The sequence below is a fragment of the Podarcis raffonei genome, chromosome 13 (assembly GCF_027172205.1).
Source record: "Podarcis raffonei isolate rPodRaf1 chromosome 13, rPodRaf1.pri, whole genome shotgun sequence".
Lineage (NCBI taxonomy): Eukaryota > Metazoa > Chordata > Lepidosauria > Squamata > Lacertidae > Podarcis > Podarcis raffonei.
Window position 1 is genome coordinate 29,558,672 of NC_070614.1, and position 25,319 is coordinate 29,583,990.

A 25,319-nucleotide genomic window follows, 5' to 3' on the forward strand; every position below is an offset into this window, starting at 1 on the left:
TGTTTCCTGCAAGCTATTTCCAATTAGTTTAACTTAACCAATTTAACTAAATAATCATTAAATTTTGCCCATTCTTCCTGATACTCCTCCTCCTTCTGGTCGCAGACTCTTCCGGTAAGGTCGGCTAGCTCCAAAAAATCCATCATCTTCATCTGCCATTCTTCCACCATTGGTAATTCTTGGGTTTTCCACTTTTTAGCTAGTAAAATACGAGCAGCAGTTGTGGCATACAAAAATAATTTAACATCCTTCTTGGGCAATTCCAAACCTGTTATTCCAAGGAGAAAGGCCTCTGGTTTCTTTATGAATATATATGTCAACATTTTTTTTCAATCATTATAAATCTTTTCCCAGAAGTCTTTCACCTTGGGGCAGGTCCACCACTTGTGGTAAAAAGTTCCTTCCTTTTCTTTACATTTCCAAGATAAATTATCACAGTTATGATATATCTTTGCTAATTTAACAGGAGTCAAATACCATCTGTACATCATTTTCATCATATTTTCCTTTTAACACAGTACATGCAGTGAACTTAACCCCTTTCCTCCACAGTCTTTCCCAATCCTCAAACATTATATTATGTCCTACATCTCTTGCCCAATCTATCATCACATATTTAACTTGTTCATCTTTTGTATGCCACTCCAACAATAACTTATACATTTTAGACAAATTTTTACCTTTATTATCCAACAACTCTGTCTCCAACTTAGATTTTTCAGAAGCAAAACCGTTTTTCTTATCCAATTTGTACAATTCAATAATCTGGTGGTAATGTAACCAGTTTAACTTATCTTTAACTTGATCAAATGGTTTTAGTTTATATCCTTCTTCCTTTTCCAATAGTTTGCATGTCGAGGTCCCCAAGACACCCCAAATAAAAACACAATGACACTTAATTTTTGTTTAAGGTTTTTTGGCATAATTTTGGCCACAACTTTATTAAATTACAGCAATGTGAGTGGTTGCTTAGACATTGGTAGCACTAACTGACCCCGCACGGGGACAGCTCTGACATTCGCACCCCCCGCGAAGTCAGCAAGGGTAAGTCACCTGGGGAGAGAGACAGGACTGGGAACCATGTCTCACCTCTTCCCAGAATGCTCCCAGGGGCTCTTGTGTGGTCCTAGCCCCTTGCCAGGGGGTTTCGGACAAAAGCATGGTGAGCCCCTGGGTTCCTTTAACGGAAAACCCTTGAAGCAGCAGCAGCATTTTGGAGGGGCAGGCGCATCCAAATCCATACCCCTCCACCAACCAATTCCCAAACCAATGCCTAACCGCAACCTTACAAGTTGTGACGATAAAACCAAATGGCACCAGCCAATCAGCCAAATGGACAAAATTCCTACCGGGCCCCTGCCCCAAAGCAGACGACCCCATGACAGGCGTAGCAAGGTCAAGCAAACAGCCTAACATTAGGGAAGAGAGGGCAAGTGATCTGAAGCACGCAGCGAAAAGAGGAAGTACGTCGCTGTGTGCAATGTATTTAACAAATAGGGCTGTCAATCAATAAATGGCAACATATAAATTTCCACAGTAACAGCCCGCCCCTGCTTAAAAGAATGGCCAAACCTTTTGCCTAGCAACAGTGAGGTGACTCGTCAGCCCCCATCGCAACACGTGCTCTCCATGAGGGAGAACACGCTAAATCAGAATATCTCAACCATTTGGTATCCATATTTAACTTTTTCTGGGCCTTTGCCTCCATTGGTGAAAGCCATCTGGGTGTTTTTCTTTCTAATAGATCTTTATATTTTATCCAAACATTATACAACAATTTCCTAATTACATGATTTTTAAATGCCTTATGGGCCTTTACCTTGTCATACCATAAATATGCATGCCAACCATACACATTGTCAAATCCTTTCAGATCTAATAGGTCTGTATCTTTTAATTGCATCCACTCTTTAATCCAGCAGAGCGCCGCTGCTTCAAAGTAAATTTTTAAATCTGGCAGGGGAAATCCCCCTCTTTCTTTAGAATCCGTAAGTAATTTCTGTTTAATTATGGGTTTTCCCCCCGCCAGATAAATCTAAATAGAGCTTTCTGCCAATCTTTGAAACATTTTACATTGTCTGTTATTGGGACCATTTAGCTAATGGGGCCTCCCGCTGCTGCCACGCAGCAGGAGCACGATTTCTGTTCTTATCATGAAGCAAATTTCTTAACCCGAGGTAGTATTTCTGGGTGAGCAGAGTCTGTATCCTGAAGCGTCTGTAACCTGAAGCATCTGTAACCTGAAGTGTATGTAACCCGAGGTACCACTGTATAGCTAATTTGTGTTACTTATTCATTATTGTATTCCACTCACCTCAGAAGGAAAGGGTTAAAAAATAATTGCAACCTGATATATTTTTGTTTTCTATTTCAGATATGCCTGTGTGTTCCATATGTCCAGATGACCAATATGCAAACAAGGGCCAGAATGCATGTATTCCCAAGACTATAACCTACTTATCTTATGAAGAACCTTTGGGTATCAGTTTAACAATTTCTGCTGTCTCATTTTCCATTATCACAGTTTTGATGCTAAGAGTATTTTTGAAGCACCATGATACTGCCATAGTTAAAGCCAACAACAGGGACCTGACCTACACTCTCCTCATCTCCCTCCTGCTCTGCTTCCTTTCTGCACTCCTATTTATCGGCAGACCTGACAAAGTGACATGTTTTCTGCGCCAAACTGCCTTTGGCCTTGTGTTCACAATGGCTGTTTCTTCTGTGCTGGCCAAAACCATCACTGTGGTTCTCGTTTTCATGGCCACACAGCCTGGATCCAGGATGAAGAAGTGGGTGGGGAAAAGCCTGGCCAGCTGCATTGTCCTTTCTTGCTCCATTCTCCAAGCGGGCATCTGCCTGGTGTGGCTTTCCACCTCTCCTCCATTCCCAGATACTGATGCCCAGACAATGACTGAGGAGATTGTACTGCAATGTAACGAGTCATCCCCAATCATGTTTTACTGTGTCCTGAGCTACATGGGCTTGCTAGCCATGGCCAGCTTCATTGTAGCTTTCTTTGCCCGGAACTTGCCTGACAGTTTCAATGAAGCCAAGTTCATCACTTTCAGCATGTTGGTGTTTTACAGTGTTTGGTTGTCCTTTGTTCCAACTTACTTGAGCACCAAAGGGAAATACATGGTGGCTGTGGAGATCTTCTCCATCTTGGCCTCCAGTGCTGGGTTGCTGACTTGTATCTTCTTCCCCAAATGCTACATTATCTTGTTGAGGCCTGAGCTGAATAAAAGGGAGCAGTTAATTAGGAGAGGAAAACACTGAAGAACATTGTAATTCTCAAAAGCTGCTGCTGCTTATTTTTGTTATTGTTGTTGGTGTTGTTGTTATATATAGCTCATTCAAGGCTTTTCTGATTTAAGTATAAATTAGGATGTGGATTATTATTTTTTAATGATTTTTATTAGGTTTTCCAAAATAAAAAAAAACTAAAGAAAAAAAAACAGACAACATAGAAGTGTAATACATAAAAAACTTAAATAAAACATTCTTTTCAACTATACATATTGTCAACTTATCTTATATCACTCCTCGACTTCCCTCCTTCCCAGTTTCGGTTTTCTTATTGTTTCTTATCTTTTACAGTTTCTTCATAATATATATATATATATATATATATATATATATATATATATATATATATATGTCAGAAGAGTTAAACTAACCCTGCTGTAGTCCTTAAGCTTCTACAATTGGTTTCTATATATGTGACAAATTTACTCCATTCTTCTACAAATTTTGATCCTTTTTGGTTTCTAATCCTATGTGTCATTTTCGCAAATTCTGTATACTCAAATAGTTTTACTTGCCATTCCATGACAGTTGGAATTTCTGGTGTCTTCCATTTTTGCGCCACTAAAACCCTAGCTGCCACTGTTGCGTACTGAAATAGTTTATGGTCGGCTTTTTTTTAATCTCTTCTCCTATTATGCCTAATAAAAATGCCTCTGGCCTTTTTGGAAAGGTATACCTAAAAATTTTCTTTAATTCATTATATATTAGTTCCCAGAATCTTTTCATTCTCTCGCATGTCCACCACATATGATATAGGTCTCCTTCTTTGCTTTTACATTTCCAACAAACCTTGTTTCCCGTTTTATACATTTTTACTAGTTTAACTGGTGTAACATATCACCTGTACATCATTTTTTCTAGGTTCTCCCTTAGTGTGGAACATGTCGTAAATTTCATTCCCTTATTCCATAAATTCACCCATTTATCATAATCTATATTATAACCCAGGTCAATTGCCCACTTTACCATCACCTCCTTAATTTCCTCATCTTTGGTGTCCCATTCCAGGAAAACATTATACATCTTTGATAAGAGTTTTGTTTTCCCTTCCAAAACTTCTGTTTGATATTTAGATTTTTTCTCACTAAACCCTAATTTTTTATCTTTGTTCCATAGCGCATTTACTTGATGACATTTTATCTACCCTGTCAAATTATTTTTTAATTCCTCATATGTTTAAATTTTCCAGCCTCTCTCCGTTTTTACTAAAATTTCCTCATAAGTTAATCATTTTCCTTCCATATTTGATTTTTTTATTGTTAGTATATCTATCGGTGAGAGCCACCAGGGTGTTTTCCTTTCTAATAATTTTTTATTTTTCCCAAACTTTGTATAAGGCACCTCTAAAGATATGGTTCAAGAAACCTTTATGAACCTTAACCTTGTTAAGCCATAAATAAGAATGCCAGCCATATCTGTTGTTGAAACCTTCTAAGTCCAGTAAATCCGTATTTTCTAACGTAATCCATTCTTTGATCCAACATAAACAGGATGCTTCATAATACAATTTTAGATTTGGGACTGCAAATCCCCCTCTTTCTTTCCAATCTGTTAACAGTTGAAATTTGATTCTTGGCCTCTTTCCCTGCCAGATGAATTTTGATAGTGTTTTTTGCCAATCTTTAAATTGTGTTACTCCCTTAATTACTGGAATTGTTTGAAAAAGAAACAGCATCTTCGGGAGTATGTTCATTTTGATTGCAGCCATTCTCTCAGACCATGACAATTTTAATCTGTTACATGTATCCAGATCTCTTTTGATTTCTTTCCATATTATATTATAGTTATCACTGATTAAATTGATATTTCTCATTGTTATTTTGATCCCTAAATATTTCACCTTTTTCACTGCTTTGATTCCATATTTTTGTTCCAGTTGTTCTATCACATTCCTCTCCAAATTTTTTACCATCATTTTTGTCTGTTAATTTAATTTAATTGTTAATTTAAATCCTGATAATTTACCAAATTCTTCTAATTCTTGTAATGCATTACCAACCGTAGTTTGTGGTTCTTCTAATGTAAGTACCAAATCATCCGCATATGCTTTCAGCTTAAATTCCTTTTTTCCAATTTTGATTCCTCAAATTTCCAGTGTCTTCCTTATCTTGTTTGCTATCACCTCTAGAACCATTATGAATAGCAGGGGGGATAGAGGGCACCCTTGTCTCATTCCTTTTGTAATTTCAAATGACACTGTCACATTGTTATTAATGATTAATTTGGCTATTTGTTTAGAATATATAGCCTTTATACCTTTCATAAATGTTCCCTCTATCCCCATTGCTTCCATGCTTTTTATTAGAAACTGCAATGACACATTATCAAACGCCTTTTCTGCATCAATAAAAATTAACACAGCTGGTATTTCATTTTTAACTTCCAGGTATTCTATGATGTTTACAATGTGTCTTATATTGTCTTTAAGTTGTCTGTTTGGCAGAAACCCAGCTTGATCTTTATGGATGTGATCCTTCAGGCTTCTTTTCAATCTTTCTGACATTATGTTTGTAAAGATTTTATAGTCGTTATTTAACAGAGAGCTAGGTCTGTAATTTTTGATATTTAGTCTATCCGTGTCAGGTTTGGGAATCAAAGTTATATGCGCTTCCCTCCTCGTATTCGGTATATTCCCTCCTTGCAGAATATTGTTCATGACTTCACATAATACAAGAGTCAATTGTTCATCCAAAACCTTATAGTATTTTGCCGAAAGTCCATCTGGGCCTGGGGCTTTGCCAATTTTCATCTTTTTTATTGCATTTTGAATCTCTTCTGTTGTTATTAACTTATTCAGTTGTTCTTTTTCTTCCTCTGTTATTTTTTGCCCTTTAAACTTTTCTAAATATTCTTCTATTTTACTTGTGTCCTCATTCTCCTTCTTATATAATTTTTCATAAAATTCTTGTTTTTTTTTTAAATTTCCTTTGGGTCTTCTGTCTGACGGTCTCCTGATTTAATCTTATTTATCACACTTTGTTTTTGTCTTTTTCTTAATTGCCATGCAAGAAGTTTTCCTGTTTTATTAGCTGACTCAAAATAATTCTGTTTCATTAGTTTAATTTTCCATTCGACCTCTTAGTTAACTAATATAGAAAATTGGGTTTGTAGCATTTGGATTGCTTGTTTATTCTGATCATCTTTGGGTTTTGCTATTAATTTCTTTTCGCACTCTTCCAATTGTGCCAGGACTTCTTCTTTTTTCTTTTCTCATAACCTTCTTCTATAGTTATTTTGTTGAATCAAGAAGCCTCTCATAACTCCCTTGCTTGCGTCCCAGACAGTTTCCAAATTTATCTCATTGTTTAAATTCCATTTAAAATATTCTTTCAGGGTTTCTTTGGCTTTATCAATAACTTCTGAATTCTCAAAAAGATTTTCGTTCATCCTCCATCTATATGTGCCTTGAACATTACTTTTCACCTCTAAAATTATGGGATTGTGATCTGATAGAGTTCTTGGTAATATTTCACATTTCAATGTTCTTGTAGTTAGTTGTCTCGAGATCCATATTTGGTCTATCCTTCCCCAGCTTTTATGAGGTTCCGAATAAAAGGTGAATTGTTTAGTGGTTGGATGTCTACGCCTCCAGACATCTGTCAATTCCAGGTTCTCCACAAGATTGAAAAAAGTCTTAGGTAATTTACCCTGATTGGCTTTCTTCTTTTTTATTGATCTACCCATTTCTGGCATTACCACACCATTATAACCACCTATTAGAATACGTTTTTGGTCTTCTATTTCTATCAGTCTTTCTTCTAACTTCCTGTAAATCTCTGCTTTATTTGTGTTGGGTGCATAAATTGTAACCACATTGATTTCCCCCCCTTGATAGTTAATTTGTTCCCCCAGTACTCTCCCTTCTTCATCTTTACAGATTAATTTAGGTTCCCATTTGTCTTTAACATATAACACTACCCCTCTCTTCTTGTTCGCATCTGAATTTATAAATTCAACACCTAATCTTTTATTTTTTAGAATATGCTTATGTTTTTTAGCAACGTGTGTCTCTTGTAAACAAATTACGTCAAGGTTTTTTTTCTTCAAAACGTTTTCTACTTTATTTCTCTTTGATTTCTCATTTAATCCATTCACATTTCAAGTTATTAATTTCAGAGTCATTATGATAAATTCTAATCAACCTTATTTAAATTCAAATTCAAATTCTTGTTGCTTCCCCCTTTAAATTCTCCTCTTCTTCTTCCCCCTCTTCTTCTTCCTCTATTTCCTCTTCTTCTTCCTCTTCTTTTTCCTCCTCTTCTCTTCTCTTCTCCTTATTCTTTTCTCTCTCTTCTAACTCAGATCTGTATGTTGGTCTATCTTCTTCTACCTTTCCTAGCTCTTTCTCATATCTCCTAATAAATTTCTTCACTTCTTGAGTATCAGTCAATCTGAATCTTTTATCTTTGTAGTAGAAAGAAATCCCTTCTGGAAATTCCCACGTATGTTGAACACCATTTCTTTTCAACACACTCACCAGTTGTTTGTAACCATCCCTCTTGCGTAAGAAACGGGTAGGGATTCCTTTAAAACGGGTAGGGATTCCTTTAAAAATGATTATAGGTCTCCCATCTATTATCAGGGTGTTTTTTTTGATAACTCATTTTCAATATAGCATTTCTCATATCTAATGAATTAGACAGTTTCCTGGTAGTTTTTTTGATCTGGCATTTAATGATCTTACTTTAATTCTAAAAGCATTCTCCACCGTAAATTCAGTTTCTTCCTCTTTCATATCCATCCATCTTGCCAATTCTCTGATCATTTTAATTTTTATATTTTCATTCATTTCTTCCCCTACTCCTCTGAATTTCAGATTCATTTGTCTCTGCCTCATTTCAAGCATGGCTAAACCGTCCCATACCTGCTCCTGTGTTTTATTCAAGACACCTATCTCTTCCTTAATCTTTTCTGTCTCCCTTTTATTTTCTTTCACCTCTTAGGATGTGGATTTCATTGTACAAAGAACATCTCAAAAGGACATCATTGTGAATGTTCTCTCTGCCCCCCCCCCATTATTCACTTTCCATCCATATCATTCATCTAGACAGAGTAAGGCAGAATTCATTGATTGTTCTCTCCATGTTACCATCTCAGCAACATAGCAGATGAGCTTAGTTTTATTTTAAGGTGGGTCTCCATTTGAGTACAATTCCGTAATAACAATACCATACTGACTTTAAGAAGCTTTGGGAAACAAGTGAAGGATACGCGTTCATGAATTGGGAAAAGTAGGTAATTCCTTATAGACAGCATCAGGTAAATACAAGTGCATAGGTAAATGGTGGTCACATATCCTCTTTGAATTAATCTATTTTTGAATCCAGTCCTTATGGTTCTCTGAGAGTAATATGGCAGCTTAGGTTCTCATTGGGTTCTCATTTGGTAATGGAGTTGCAGGAGTAGTTCACTTCCCCATTCACTTGTCTGTTCCCTTAGTTGTGTGATGACCAACTGGTATGGAGGCCTGTGCGGGCCTCTAACTCCCTGGTGGCAGACCCAAGTGACGCCTAATGTCTGCTTGGGCCCACTCCCTGTGAAATTCCTGAACCTAAGCCTGCCCACTATTAGCCAATCCTCGGGCAGGCTGTCATCCTCCCCACCAGGCATCAGATTGTGGATGTGGCCATGACTAGGCTGAAACACCGTTAACGGTAAGCAGATTTACCATAAAAAAGCTTTGCAGTTATTTGGCAGTGTGTTTTGTTCTGCCTTTGGCAGTTACCTGGTGCAGCTGTTTGTGAGTTTGCAAATATTACTTTATAGGATTTTAATTTGTCAGGGAACTAGAGGAGGCTACCTACTTCAGAAAGGACACTACAGATGATAGTTTAATCCCTTTGGTCATCAAACACTAAGTAGAAGAAGAGAAGAATAACTAGCCGATCCCACCCCCACTTACCATTTCCCCCTCAACACCCACCCCCTCTTTTTTTCCTAACCTAGCGCTGTATGTAACACTGATGTCTCACAACAAATGAAAATGATCTGTAGAAAACAAAACTTGGAAAAAGAGACAACACATGTATTTCTGTAAACTAGGAAATCTTTAATAAAATATATATTTTAAAATATTAAATTAATCTCTTCAGGCTGTGACTGTTGCTATGAGGTAGGTGAAAACCTGCAAGCCAATTTGCTTGCAGGAGAAAATTCCTCCTTGGCCCCAGCAATGAGGACCCAGTAAAGCATAGCAAGGTCCATATGCAATGCGCCTGCTCTCCACTGTGCAGGCCCTTCACAAACTGGGTGGGAAATCTCATGAATGTCAGTCAAGAAGGGAGCCTGCCCTCATGGCCCTGGCCCTGATTTTGCTCCGTGGGCACCGCACACCCGCACCTCATTCTCTGATGTGGCCAAAGGTAGGTGGATGCAGGTGACTGTCCCCTCCCCTGACCACACTGATGATGGCGGCCACAGCAGACCCACCACAACCATGCCATGCAGAAAAGCCACACACACCAATCGCTAGTGAAGCAGATATTACATGCAATGATAAAATTACACACATTCAAAGCCTGTGCACACACGCATCACAGTGACCTGAAATCAGCACCCAATGACCCAGAATGCAACCCAGTAGCAAATTGGGGGTTGCCTGTATTTATAGTAACAATTATCTTTAAACTGGAAAAAAATTGTAATAAGAGAATGGGAATTATAAAAAATAGTTACCAAACATAAAGCTGACCCAAATGCCTCCAAAATAACCAAAAATTGTGGAGCATTACAATACTTCAATGGAGCATATTATGAATGTGGAAACATTCTAAATTGTTAGCAAATAATTTACATGAAAGAAAATTGAGAAAAAAGTATTTTCAATAAGCTCAGCAAGTATGAAAATTTAAGAAACAAATGAAATATTGAATGTTTTAAATCTTTTAATTCAGATTTATATTCTTCCCCCCGCAAAAAAATATTTTTTTTTAACAAAAGCAGATGTTTTGGAAAACTTAGAAGAAAATCATATTGAATATTTGCAAATTGGCATTTCCTTTGAAAAAGTATAACAAGTTAATAAAGCCTGAAAGGTAATAAAGACTCAATATGGATGGTTTTATTGGGGAGGAGACAGTATAGCACCCACAATCAGGGCCTCCTTATACTAGTTTTGAATACATTGCATGTGGATTTTCAACATGGTGCACTTATTCCTGACTCTTGGAAATTATCCAAACTTGTTTTATTACCTAAACCCAACATTGATACTGAACTTCTTGAATCATAAAGGGCATTCTCTTTTATTAATGTGAATCCTCAAATATTTAACATTGTTCTAGAAAACTGCTTAGCACACTAAAATATTTAAAAGTTGATTTTTTTGCATCCCAAACATCAACTATTTAATGTGATGCAGCGCAAGTAGGAGTTGAGGTCTTCCCCCTTTGCCATCATCTCCTTTCCATAAAATGTCCTTGTATTTTCCCTTGTGCCAAATGTTTGTCTATTTCTTAACATCCCTCTCTTTAAGGGGATTAAAAAGAACAACATAAAGATGTTTATGAGATTAACATAAAGATGATTCAGAGATATCTGAAGAGGACACGGAAGATGCATCAAGACAATGGTCCTTAAGAATATTTCCAATGCCTGCTCACTAATTTTCATAATTGATAACGGGGGGCATATTTGTGAGCTTTTGCTTGATCCTAGCAGTCCCATTTCAGATTTGGATCCTATTAACTTTAAACTTAGGGGACAAACACTGAAAGGTGCTTGTGCCAAAAATGTATTTGCTTTCCTAGAATGGCAGAAGTGGGGGAAATCAAATTATTTTATCAGACAATGAAATCCCTATGACGAATTAATCCCATTTTCTGCCAGGTTCCAGACAAGCCTCTTAAATTGTTCCTCTTACTTTTGGTCATAATTATCCAAATCACATGCAGGTATTATTTCTCTTAAGATATAACAAGTACGTGTTCTTCAAGAATTGCTCAGAGGATACACAATAGAGTACCTGCAATTAGCCAGAGGACTGTAATGGAAAAATTCTCCCAGCAATTCCAGTGGCCAATAAGAAAATAAATCACGTACATTGTGAAGGATGCCATAAATATACCTCTTATTCAACACCAGGACTAGGGAGTAGAGAACAAGATTTCTATGTTAGATTGATTTCTGTCAAGTGCTGTTGGACTTGGGTAGATCTGCAAATTCGTCATTAAATTCAGGGTCTTGCTATCAGATTATAAGCCCACAGCAGGAGATACAAATAGAGGGATGTGTGTGCTGAGGTTAGATTTGTACACAGAATGGTGAAATTAATCATTTTGAATATAGAAACAGATCAACTGAATTTAGATTTGCTTTGAGAATGATGATATTAGTAATTTTCTTGTTGCTGCTGCTGCTTCCTCACATAGCATGCAAGGCTCAAGATGTTCAGTGTAGAAAGTGGCGTTCCAGACCGATTCATCCCAGGTATTATCAGCCTGGAGATTTCACCTATGGAGCCATTGTTTTTCAGAGTGCCGTTTCTCTGTCTCCAATTACCTTGAACAGACATCCTGATTGGGAACAAGTACCAAAAATGTATGTATAAGGAATCATTTCTACTTTGTCTCTGTTATGTTACATTCTGCAGCAGAAAATAAAGAGACTGAACTTTGATTCTTTGCAGCCCTGATTCTAAAATAGAAACTTTGAACAGACTAGACTAGGGAGAGGTAGTGGAAGTTCCACAGAAATCTTAAGTTTTCAGCCTCCAGACAATGGTCTTTTGTGCAATAGGAAAATCAAATAATTAATTACAGGCATTTTGTATTTCACCTCCCCGTATACAAATATCCACTGAATATGCACTGGGGCTTTGGAATGTCACCTGACTTTTAGAGCATTTTTTTCTTGACATGTGCATTTCCATCCTCTTTCCATTTGTATCTCTCTCCATCACCATGTTGTCTTCCAAAGCAGGATTCTCATGCTGTTGAAGAGTGATGGACAGCAGTACCCAGTTAAGTTATGATATTGAATTCCGCTTCAAAAACCAAGCTAATCCCTCCATCAAATAAAGAAAATAAACAGCTCAACTTCAGAACAATGTATAGAGTAAGGAGCATCCCTCTTCTCAGCTCTCAAAAATTTAATACATCTTATTGGGTATGTTTGTAGCTATTCAGTATAGGAATTAAATATGTCATTGCCCGGAGACCATCTTGCTTGTGAGGGATGGATGAGCTGCTCCCTTCCATGCAGGCATTTTTCCTCTGGTCTGGTAGGGCAGTGCCCTGACTGACTGAGTGACTGACTGACCTCAGCTATAAAAGTTGCTGATCAGACTCTTGGGCTGGGGTATTGTTTAACATGCTTTGTTGGGGTGTTTCATTGTTATTATTTATTCTCTTTGTATTTTCATTTTTGTATCTGATTATGAATTAGATCTTATTCTGATTTATATGGAAATTATTACAGTTTGGCTGCGTACTTTTTGAAGTGTTTTAATTGTTCATTATAACTTTGTCATGTTTGTAATTCTGAAAATTTTGGTGGTTTGAGGCCACCCAGAGATGCCTGTGGAGTAGATTACACGTGAGGTTCCTTCCTAATCTTCTAGGATTCTATGTTGTAAACTGCCTTGAGCATGGTTTTAACTATAGAAAGGCATACAAATAAAATGATGGTGGTGATGTTGATATGGTAGCTTTGCCTCACTCTTGTGTTCCAGAGTACATAATATATAGTAATGAAGCACAATAACTAAAAAATAAAATAAAAAATGGGGAGCACTCATATGCATAATAAACTGGATGAGAGCAGGGCAGTGTGAATTATGCAGAGGTAAAGATACACCACATCCAAGCCACATTCAGCAGTACAGTTGCTGCTGCTGCTCTGCCTAAGCACGGCCAGTGGTGGATTTGGGGGGTCTCAGATTTCATGGGTGCCCTCTGCCTCTCACCTTCCATTCTACTTCATAGCTGTGGCACACCCTCCAGCTCCGTGTGAAGTATGACCAAACCTGGCAGTGAGAACATAAGATTTTAGGATATTTTTGTAATGTGTCTTAGTGAAATATCCTAACTCAACCCCACTTTAGTCCTGCCCTCCCATTCCTCTGGAACGACTATTTCCCCCCAGCATCAGCTCAGTGACCATCAACTCGGCCAGCTTCAACACAGCCACCTCAACCAAGGCTTGACAAGGTTGGGCCAGCTGACACAGGAAGCAGCTCTCTGGCTCAGAGGTCTGCTGCATTCTAAGATGCTCATCTAAGGGGATCTTGCTATACGGTTGCCACTTTAGAAAATAACAGCTTCAGAAAGAGCAGGATATACTTGTGACACAATATGCAATTCTCTTCGTAGTGGAGTGACAGAGAACTATCAGCATCTTCTGGCTTTGGCTTTTGCTGTAAAAGAGGTTAATGAAAATCCCCAAATTTTACCCAATATTTCACTGGGATTCAATATATATGATAACACTTTGCAAGCTAGGTGGACCTCTCCTGCTGCAATGCAATTTATTTCACCAAAGGACAGACTTCTCCCCAACTTTATGTGTGGTATCCATGAAAATTTACTGACTATCACTGCGGATGTTACTAATTCCTACTTTCCCATACCACAAGTATTTGCTATCTACAAGATTCCTCAGGTAAGAGTGCATGTGTATAAGGAAACAGAAGAAATATATACAATTTAAATACTGCCTTCCATTTCAGAAGTGGCTTTGGATTTATTCTAATTACTTTTTAAAAAATATATTTTTATTAAATTTCAATTAAAAAAATGAAAATTATGCAAACAGGATTTGGTAACAATACAGTGGAACTTCGGTTGTCCAACTTAATGTGTTCTGGAAGTCCATTCAGCTTCCAAAACATTGGTTTTCCTTGGCGCAACTTCTGATTGACTGTTCCAATGAGAAGAGGCAATCGGAAGCCTCATGTCTGCCACATCAGATGTTCGGCTTCCGAAAAAAATTGTACCTACAAAGGCGTTCAACAACTGAGGTTTGACTGCATAAGTAATTCATATATATTTTAAAATACATTTTTTAAAATTTCAAATGAAACAAAGAAAATCATGCAAAAATGTATAAAATACAGTTATTAAACAAGATGTGAAGACAGTATAAGTAATCCATATACAATTATAGATGATGGATGAACAAAGCAGACATAAAATAAGCCAAATCAGGGTTTTGAACGCATTGAAGGTAGCAGTTAGAGCTTTTAATAGAATAGACATGATGGCTAACTACGGCAGAATTATAAAAGATAGACTCTATTATGCAAAAGGGAGGTCATTCAAATGTCCTGACTCAATTTATCAACCACATTGATTCAGATTAATGGGACCTGTTTTATCAAGGTGCTTTTTCAACCCTCATTAAACTTGCTGCTAAGAGGGAGGAAGAGGAAGGTGACTTTCTCATTCCTCCCCCTGTTGATTCAAAGGAGGGGGTAATTCTGTGGGGTGTTCTTTTGCAAGAACGCCAAGCAGAAGACAGGACTGATGCAAGCACAGAAATGCTGCTACACAGAGAGGCAAATCCTTCCTAGTCGAGGCAGGAAGGAGAGTAGACACAGTTTGCTCCTACCTTCTCCTGAAAGACACACCCAGCAATCAGGATAGGTCTAAGAGTTTCCACATTGCTTACTTTCCCAGTGCCTGCTTTTCTTCATATCTTATGACATGAATTATTATTATCATTATTATCATAATTATTATTATTACTATTAGCCACCCAACTGATTGGTTTGCCCCAGTTACTCTCTGCGGCTTCCAGCAAATTATGAAATTAGAGTAAAATGCCACACTTTGAAGTATTCCTTATACAGGACTGATTTCAGACATATTCTAAATTTCAGATAGTTGTTTATTTCATTGCCATTTGACAGGGGGGTGTTACACAGGGTGGGCACCACTACTAAGAAGGCACTCGCTGATTCCCTGGAATCTCACTTTCCACAATGAAAGAACCACTAGAAGGCCCTTGGAGCTGGATCTCAGTACTCTAACAATGGGGGTGGAGACGCTCCTTCTGGTATACGGGGTTGAAGCCGTGTATGAAAGCCAAGGAATTTTCTGTGTTATACAACCTGCAGAAATATGTAGTTGCCTTTACTTGATTTGTCCAAATCCTGTGTCCTTCCAAATATGCCTTATTTGCCTGGGAACTTCAGCTTCCGGTGAATTTTACGTAAAACCCTAGTTTATCTCATCATGTTTTTCATCAGTATCTTAAATATCTTAATCTGATTTAATTTGCAAGGTTGCTTCAATTAATAAGACAGTGGTGTGAATTGAGATTTTCTGAATAACATGTGAGATTTAAAATTGTATTTGATGTAACATTGGAGAATTCAATGAACCTTGAAAAACCTAAGGAAAAAAATATATTACAAAGTATGAACGATGATTCAGATATATGCATGGTGTTTTATTAGGAAATACAACACTGCAGAAATGTGTTTGCATTCCCTGAACCTCCCCCCCCCCACAGAAGCACCACCAATTTAAACTAAAAAAACTTTTTCCCCCACACCCGCAATATATGTTTAGCTCATATATGATGCTGCTTCAATTATACTGGAGAACCCTGAATTCCCTTCCTTCTACAAAATGGTCCCAAAGAGACTTGATCAGTTCAGGGGGATTCTCAAATTACTTGACCATTTCCAATGGAGATGGATTGGATTATTTGCTACAGATGGAATGACTTTACAATGGTTCATACAGAAGATGGTTCCAGAATTTTCCAATCATAGGATTTGTTTTGCATTCCTTGACTCATTCACCAGTTTTGAATTTGATACTGAGAAAGGAAATTTTGACCGAAGTGCAATGTATTTGTCTGATAAGATCATAAACAGCAAAGCCAATGTCCTCGTCTTCCATGGAGAGGTTACAAAAATGCTGTCTTTGAGATGTCTTCTACAACAAAGAATCAAGCCCAAAATGCAAAATCCAAAAGGAAAAGTCTTCATTCTGACAATCGGGATGGAGTTAAAAACCTACCTCTTCAATCGTATCTTTGATATACAAGATTTCTCTGGTGCTTTATCATTTGCACTTCAGTCTAATGAACTTCAAGGATTCCAACACTTTATTCAGAACAGAAACCCTTCTAACGCTAAAGGAGATACATTTATTAAAGATTTATGGACAGATCAATTTCGCTGTACATCCCAGGATATTGTTCTAGACCCTTTTGTATTGGGTAATTACTCTGGGAGAGCTTATTCATCTCCCTGCACTGGAGACGAGAAACTAGAGAGCCTTCCTGAGCATGTCTTCCCAAGGAGTGTAACAGGCCACAGCTACAGCTTTTACAATAGTGTCTATGTTGTGGCTCATGCCTTACATGCCATGATATCATCCAGATCCAGAAGCAAAGCAGGGATGAAGAGAGAAAGATGGAGCCTTCACAATCATGAGCCATGGCAGGTGACAAGAGTCCAAACTTGAATCAGGGGCTGGTTGTTCTACTTTTATTATCAATTCCAGTAACATTTAACTGTACATCTGAATGCAAATTGGTTTGTGAAAGAGAAATGAAGAGAGGGATATGTGAAAGGGCACATGAGAAAGAGTGGTATGTTTGAGAGATGTACATGGTGTGTGTTTTTGTTTTCTGTCTTAGTTTCAAGGATTCCCTCTTTGCTGACATAAGCACCCAGTCTCTTTGTTTCTTTGTTGCCCACTTCTCATGTGGTGATGTTGATGGGAACAAGCTTTGCTCTGTGTAGAGAGTTTCCTCCCATATTTTCGGGAAGGGGGAATGATGGTAACCATTCCATCCACACAGCTATTTTTTACATATCATATTTGGAGCTGTTGGCCAGCATGTTTTCATCCATTCAGCAACTTTTTCTGACTGGTTTTTTGAATGCTCTTTGTGGTGTTGTTTGAATGGTCTTTGTGTGTGTGTTGGTGTGAGCATGTTCATGTGCATTGGATGGAAATCATTTGGGCAGAGACAGACAGTTAGGTGGAAGTGTGGTGTGTGAAAGAGAAATGAAGAGAGGGAAATGTAAAAGGGTACAGTATATGAGAAAGAGTGGTATGTTTGAGAAATGTACATGGTGTGTGTTTTCAGAGTCAGGCAGAGCTCTAACGTTGCATTAGCAAGAAACATAAGGAGAATAAGTCCTATATAGTAGCATCCGCTTCATCTGAATTGTTGGTCTTACCCACATTGTGAGATGCTGCTTTAATTAAGGAGACCCAGCTATGTCCCTTAGCTTTATACTATGATGGAGAGGGGGAGCCCTGGTCTGTCCAAACCTTTGGCACTGTAGTCCTCCAAGTCCAAGAACAGGAATATTACAACTCCAGGTCAAGTTAGAAGCAGCAGTGATTCATCTGATGGAGACACTTTTTAGATTGGTCCTGTGCAACCTTCTGCTTCTCTGTTGCCTTCATTCCCTATAGTTAAGAGGTACAAGGTTGGGCAACTTTTCATAATGTTTCTTAATGTTTGTGAGATCTTTGTTCGTGTGATTGCTCAATATTCATATTCAATATTCATTAAGCCATTAAGCAGAGAAAGAGAGAGACAGTGAGAAAAGTGTACACGTAGTGTGTGTGAAAGAGTAATGGAGAAAGGGAAATATAAAATATGGATATGAGGTAACTTATCTATGAGAGTATTAACGACACTTTTAATTTTTGATCGTTTCTTCAGTTTTTATTAATTTTCTGATAATTTTTTAAAACAAACATCCCTCTCCCTGCTCTACCACGGTTTCAAATCGAGCTGTACACAGACATGATGCCCTGTTTGAGTACATTATATACTTTATAATATATATATATACAGTACTATATACATTTAGGCATGTTTGATTATTTTCAGAAGCTTTTGGCCATAAATAATAAACGTCTGACCTAGATCTTGCTTTATTAACATTATCTCCATCAAGAGGGCATTGTCCACCACAGTGGCCTTCATGCAAGGGGGGGGGGGGCGATTGTGTGTTTTTTGGTCTGGCTGGACCATTTTCTTAAATAGCTCCTTTTTCTGTTTTTGTTCCAGCTCTACCATTTTTTGAAAGCTGTGTCATTTAACAACAGTGTTAAGGAGAAGGTTTCCTTTGACCAGAATGGGGAGCTCATTCAAAAGTATGACATTATTAATTTGGTCACATATCCAAACCAATCTTTCAATAAAGTGAAAGTTGGAAGGATGGATCCCCAAGCTCCTCCTGACGAACTCCTGAGCATCAACGAGGATGCCATAGTTTGGCACAGCTGGTTTAATCAGGTAGGACCTCAATGCAGATATTTGGGAAAGTGTCCCAGTTCTCAATGAGGGTGAGTCTTTTGTTCAAAGCATAACCCTCTGCACAATTTTGTCCTTGCCTATGCTCATTCTCCAACCACCCCAACCTTCTGAAGAGAGATTTCATGGAGGGTTCCCCATTACATGAAAATGTTACTTTCATTCAAGCAAAAATGAAAAGCAGTCCTATGCAGACTTATCCCAGTGAATAAGAGGGCATAGTGTGTGCTTCAAAATGTTTATATTGACAGAAATTACTTTGCATAAATTTCAATATTATGCTGGTGTCAGGGAGTTTCAGGACACTGGTGAATGTGCAGTGGGGGAAGTGGGGCTGGAGTCTGATTGGGAAGGATGGGCAGCAAGGAAGCATGAGGCAGCGGAAGCTGCAGAGTTGGAGGGTGAAGGATTCAAGGAAATGGGGGAAGAAGCAGGTCAGTGAAGTGAAGAGCCAGGTGCTTCCCTCCCCTCTCCTGCATCACTGTCTCCCAGAACCACAAGAGAATTGAAGCAGGAAGAGCAGAAACAGCTACCATGCAAGTGTACGGTAGTCTCCAGCTGTGTGTATGCAGTCCATAAATGGAAGTTACACAAGCTGGTGAAGGGTGTGAGGCTCCCTGTTGCTGTAATTGAGCCATTAACAAGGGGTATTATGGTATTGTAAGTGTCAGCTTAGACAAGTGCCATCTGCACTTGTTAGACTGGGCCTTCAGGACTTATTCCACAGGTAAACAATTAAAAATGTTGTTTATGTTGCTTAGGAAGCTAGACTACTGTTTAGTATATTCTTTCCTGAACCTTCATGATTCCAAGATGATTCTCCTGATAATTAACATCTCCCCCTTTCATTTGTTGATAGACACAGCCTGTTGCTTTGTGTAATCCCAAGTGCCCAACTGGTTATAGGAAGAAAAGCAAGGAGGGGGAGTCCTTCTGCTGCTATGATTGCATTGTATGCCCCAAAGGGTGGATATCTGATCATGAAGGTGAGAGTTTCAGCATACAGATGCAAGAAAAATATCTATACTTCACAGCCAAATATAAGGAAGAATAATGGGCACATTATGCGAATGCAGTTAATGAGTACTATGTGGGCAATGCCATTTTATGTGTCCAGCTATGGAATGTTATGTGCCTTCCATGTTTCAAATGAGATTTTGTAGTATCTATGAACATATGAAAATGTAAACCTTTGCATCGAGCGCCATCTATCACAGCAGCACACTCTATGAGCTAGAGGGAGCCCTGGCTGATGATATGTCTCAGCACCAACTGAAAAAAATGTCAAGGAAAGTGAAGCAGACCTGTCAGTTCAGCAACAGAATGAGGCCATTCTGCCTATTCTTTCCTTGTCATATTAAAAAAAAAAGTTCAATAAAAGTTTGTGGACTTGAGCTTGTGGACATCTAATTAAGCTGAATATTAGCAAATTCAGTACAGTTAAAAAAAGGCAGTTCTATGCACAGTGCATAGCTAAATGATGGAACTTGCTGCCATAGGAGACAGAGATTTCCAGCAACTTTAATTGCTTTAAGAGCCTTGGACAAATTAAAGGAGGAGAGGGCCATCAGTGGCTACAAGCCATGATGGATATGCCTCCATGGTCAGCAGCAGGAATGCTTCCTAATACCATTTGCTGGAAACCACAGTGGGCGGTAGAGTAGTCTTCTGTTTGGGTCCTGCTTATGGGTTTCCTACAGGCATCAGGCTGGTCACTGTGAGAACCAGACAATGGACAAGAAGGGCAACTGGCCTGATCTATAAGGCTTTTCTTTAGCACAGTGAGGTTTTTGAACTTCTGTGAAGTGGCTATAGTTCCAGTTCCTTGTTTGTTTTCCCTACTGATCCCTAAAAGCATGAGAGTTTGTTTTTGTAAAATAAGAACAATCAGAATCAGAATCAGAATCAGAATCCATTTATTGTGAGGACCATGCCTATGCACAAACATCAACACTACAATAGTTAAAAATATTAAAATTCATTACATACTATGCCAACAATACCTTCTTCCCACAGAATAGAAAGGGAGGGAAAACGAGCAACGAGTTAAACAGACGATGAAGAGGTCTTTACATTGTCGTCCATAAATCTTTCCCTGGCTTTCATGGCCTTCATCACAAAAACCGCTACCACATGGGTAATGCGTGGGTTTGCATCAACTAACAAAAATTTTACTCTATCTTCAGGACTGGTTATAGAGTTGGGTATAATTTGCAGCAATGCGTCTCTAAAGCCCGAGTAAATGGGGCAATAGAGGAGGTAATGTATAAGATCCTCTTTAATTTTCATAAGGCAAGGACATAAACGATGTTCTACTGGGGTTTTTGTGTATCTACCGGTCAAATAAGCAGTTGGCAATGTTTGAAACCGTGCCATAGTAAAAGCTCTCCGAAGGGTGGGATCAGTGATCTCCACCAAGTAGTTGGCACAGATTTTGACTGCTTTTACTCGAGGGAACCAGTAGGAAAACCCAGAGTTTTTTATCTTAGTGGAGTCCAAAAAGGCGTCTTTTTCAAAGATCCATTCCCGAACTTTATCAGGGCTCCACAATTTGAGAGTATTAAACTCAGGTAGGTTGTATCTAGATAGAATGTCTAGTAGGTTTTTATGCCAAGTGGTATTATTTTGTAATGATACAAAGGCTTGTTTAGCCAATAAGGTGTTCGGGGCATCTATGAGGTTGGTGAAAAAACGCAGGAATCTTAAGTGGGCCCTGGCAGACACAGAGGGTAATCCTACTTCCACTCTTAGGAAAGCTGCCGGAGTGCTCTGAGGGAGGCCTAGAATTCTTCTGAGATAAAAATTTTGGAAGATTTCAAGCCATTCTAACAGCTTCTGATTCCATCCCCAGAGTTCTACTCCGTATAACATCTGGGGAATCACTTTTCCAACAAGTTTTTAGTGCCGGGGTCACCAGTTGCCCTCCCCTCGAATAAAAAAAGCTGAGCAGAGCACCAATTGTCCTACGTGCTAGAAGGGCTACAGTCTTGAAGTGGGCAAGCCAGCTAGATGTAGCTTGGAAAGTGATACCAAGATATTTAAAGAGAAGACATTGTTCAATTTTGTGTTCATCTAAAGACCATCTAAATGTGTGGCGAGCTCTAGTAAATACCACAATTTTTGTTTTATCATAATTTATCTTTAGAGAGTTTTGGGAACAATAAGCTGCGAGCCCCTCCAGCATGCTATGTAGGCCCCTTCGAGTGAGTGCCATGACCGCCATGTCATCAGCATATAGCAGTATATTCAGGTGTTTGCCTTCCAGGGCAGGAGCTGATGACTTATACTTTGCCATATGTTGAACAATGTCGTTTATATAGAAATTAAAGAGGAACGGCGCTAACAAACAGCCCTGTTTAACCCCTTTCCCCAGTGGCAGTGGGTCAGTATAGTTGCCTGACATCCCTGTTCTAATTTTAACTGTGATGTCTGTATGTAACTCTCTAAGTATTTTGAAAAGTCGTCTATCTATATCTGTATCATACAGTTTTTGCCATAATTTGTCCCTACAGATTGAGTCAAAAGCGGATGTGAGATCTACAAAAGCCACAAAAAGTTTGCTCTTATGTGTCTTTGTATACTTATCTATCATTGTCTGTAATACCAAACAATGGCCTATTGTACTATGGCCCTTTCTAAACCCTGCCTGTTCCGGCTTAAACAAGTTAGAGTGGTCAGCCCAGTCAACCAATTTATTTAGCAGGTGGCGAGTATAAAGTTTATACACAATGTCCAGGAGACTTATGGGGCGATAGTTTGAGGGGTCTTGGGGGTCGCCCTTCTTATAGATGGGGGCTACCAGGCTCAGTTTCCAGTTTTCTGGGATTTTGCATGTATCATTTATTACCGTAAAAAGTTGGGCCAAAAAAGCAGCCCACCACTGGGCATTTAGTTTAAGCACCTCAGGAGGAATCATATCTTCACCGGGAGCTTTGCCATTCTTGAGTGTTTTAATTAGCTGTAAACATTCTAATTCGGTAACAGGATCCCAGCCCATTAATAGATCGTTTTTAAGAGGAGAAACTGGCTCGGTTTAGCAATGTTTGGAGCTGTATATAGCCGGGAAAAATGTTGGTACCATAAGTTAGATGAAATACTGTTGGTTACAGTTATCCCTTTGGGTGAAATTCCCTGAGCAATTATTTCCCAGAACTTTTTGTCGTCCCGCAATTTGATCGCCTTGTCGAGTGCCTCCCATTGTTCCTTTCTATAGAGGTATTTCTTAAGTTTTAGAGTATTTTTATAATGAGAGCGCCACCTGTGCAGGTTTTCCACTGAGGACAGGGTCCCTTCCTGAAGAACAATCAACATTTGCTTCACACAATGCAGTATTACTAATAAATATGAATTTTGTTTCCTCCTACCGCGTTGAGGCACCCATAACATTTGTGGCAACTATGTGATAGCCTGGAAATACAATGTTCTAATGTCCATACAAGAAATACATAATACAATACATTATAGGGAGAAATATGAACATATAATCCAGTTTAATGTTCTGTCAAATCACCTTGTTCTTCCTATGTTTTAATGAGCCCTTGATTTTTTAGCCATTGAATGTAACACCACATTTCCCACCATAAAAACAGAATGAAATACATGAGTGAATACACAAGCAAGGAGAATATTTCATTTTTCAGTTATTACATATTGTACTAAAAAAGTAAATGTAAAGGACTCCGGGACAGTTAAGTCCACTCAAATTCGACTATAGGGTGCGGTGCTCATCTCTGCTTACAGGACGAGGAAACTGGTGTTTGTCCACAGACAGTTTTCTGGGTCATGTGGCTAGAATGACTAAAGTGCTTTTGGTGCAACGGGACACTGTGATGGAGGCCAGAGAGCATAGAAACACCATTTACCTTCCCGCTACAGCGTTACCCATTTATCTGATGGGACGTGCGTGGCGCTGTTGTCTAAACCACTGAGCCTCTTGGGCTTGCCGATTGGAAGGTCGGTGGTTCAAATGCCCACAATGGGGTGAGTTCCCATTGCTCCCTCCCTGCTTCTGCCAACCTAGCAGGTCAAAAGCACGCCAGTACAAGTAGATAAATAGGTACTGCTGCAGTTGGAAGGTGAACGGCGTTTCTGTGCGCTGTTGCTTCTGTCACAGTGTTCCATTGCACCAGAAGTGGTTTAGTGATGCTAGCCATATGACCTGGAAAGCTGTCTGTAGACAAACACTGGCTCCCTCAGCCTGAAAGCGAGATGAGCACAGCAACCTGATAGTCACCTTTGACTAGACTTAACCAACCATGAGTGCTTTACTGTCAGGGAAACGGACGGAGCCAGAGAAGGGGGGGGGCATGGAAGCACTTACCAAGAGCCTAAAGAGCCCTTTTCCAGTCTGTCTTCTGAATCGGAGACTGAATAAGGGATGGGCCATTCTGTCCCTGGAACTAGCTATATTCAGAAGAGAGGAAATAAGAGGCGTGCCCTGTCTCGCTGGGCATGCTGGTCAAGAAATCGTCACAAAGATTCAGAAGCGTCAACTGAGTAAGCAACACAGACGTGTTTGTTTGAGGTCCTGTGCTGGCTTGGAATTTGCAGCAATTAATCTACCGGACAGAAGTGGCTCGGTGCCTGGAATTTTATCCTCCAACCAGCTTGGCAGCAAACACATCGCTCACATTTACATTTTATTTTTTACTCATGCTGGCATGGTTTGGAACTGCTAGGTTGGCAGGAGTTAGCAATGGGAGCTCACCCAGTTCTGCAGATTAAAACTGCAGATTAAGAGTGGCTCGTTGGTTTAGACCACAGTGCCACCGGCAGTGTAGCTGACTGAGAGTAACAGCTATAGCTAGTTTGTGTTACTTATTCACACAAGGGTTAAAAATAATTCTAACCTGGTATTTTTGTGTGTTTTCCATTTCAGATATGCCTGTGTGTTCAAAATGTCCAGATGATCAATATGCAAACAAGGGCCAGAATGCATGTATTCCCAAGACTTTAACCTACTTATCTTATGAAGAACCTTTGGGTATCAGTTTAACAGTTTCTGCTGTCTCATTTTCCATTATCACAGTTTTGATGCTAAGAGTATTTTTGAAGCACCATGATACTGCCATAGTTAAAGCCAACAACAGGGACCTGACCTACACTCTCCTCATCTCCCTCCTACTCTGCTTCCTTTCTGCACTCCTATTTATCGGCAGACCTGACAAAGTGACATGTTTTCTGCGCCAAACTGCCTTTGGCCTTGTGTTCACAATGGCTGTGTCTTCTGTGCTGGCCAAAACCATCACTGTGGTTCTTGTTTTCAAGGCCACACAGCCTGGATCCAGGATGAAGAAGTGGGTGGGCAAAAGCCTGGCCAGCTCCATTGTCCTTTCTTGCTCCATTCTCCAAGCGGGCATCTGCCTGGTGTGGCTTTCCACCTCTCCTCCATTCCCAGATACTGATGCCCAGTCAATGACTGAGGAGATTGTACTGCAATGTAATGAGTCATCCCCAATCCTGTTTTACTGTGTCCTGAGCTACATGGGCTTGCTAGCCATGGCCAGCTTCACTGTAGCTTTCTTTGCCCGGAATTTGCCTGACAGTTTCAATGAAGCCAAGTTCATCACTTTCAGCATGTTGGTGTTTTGCAGTGTTTGGTTGTCCTTTGTTCCAACTTACTTGAGCACCAAAGGGAAATACATGGTGGCTGTGGAGATCTTCTCCATCTTGGCCTCCAGTGCTGGGTTGCTGACTTGCATCTTCTTCCCCAAATGCTACATTATCTTGTTGAGGCCTGAGCTGAACAAAAGGGAGCAGTTAACCAGGAGAGGAAA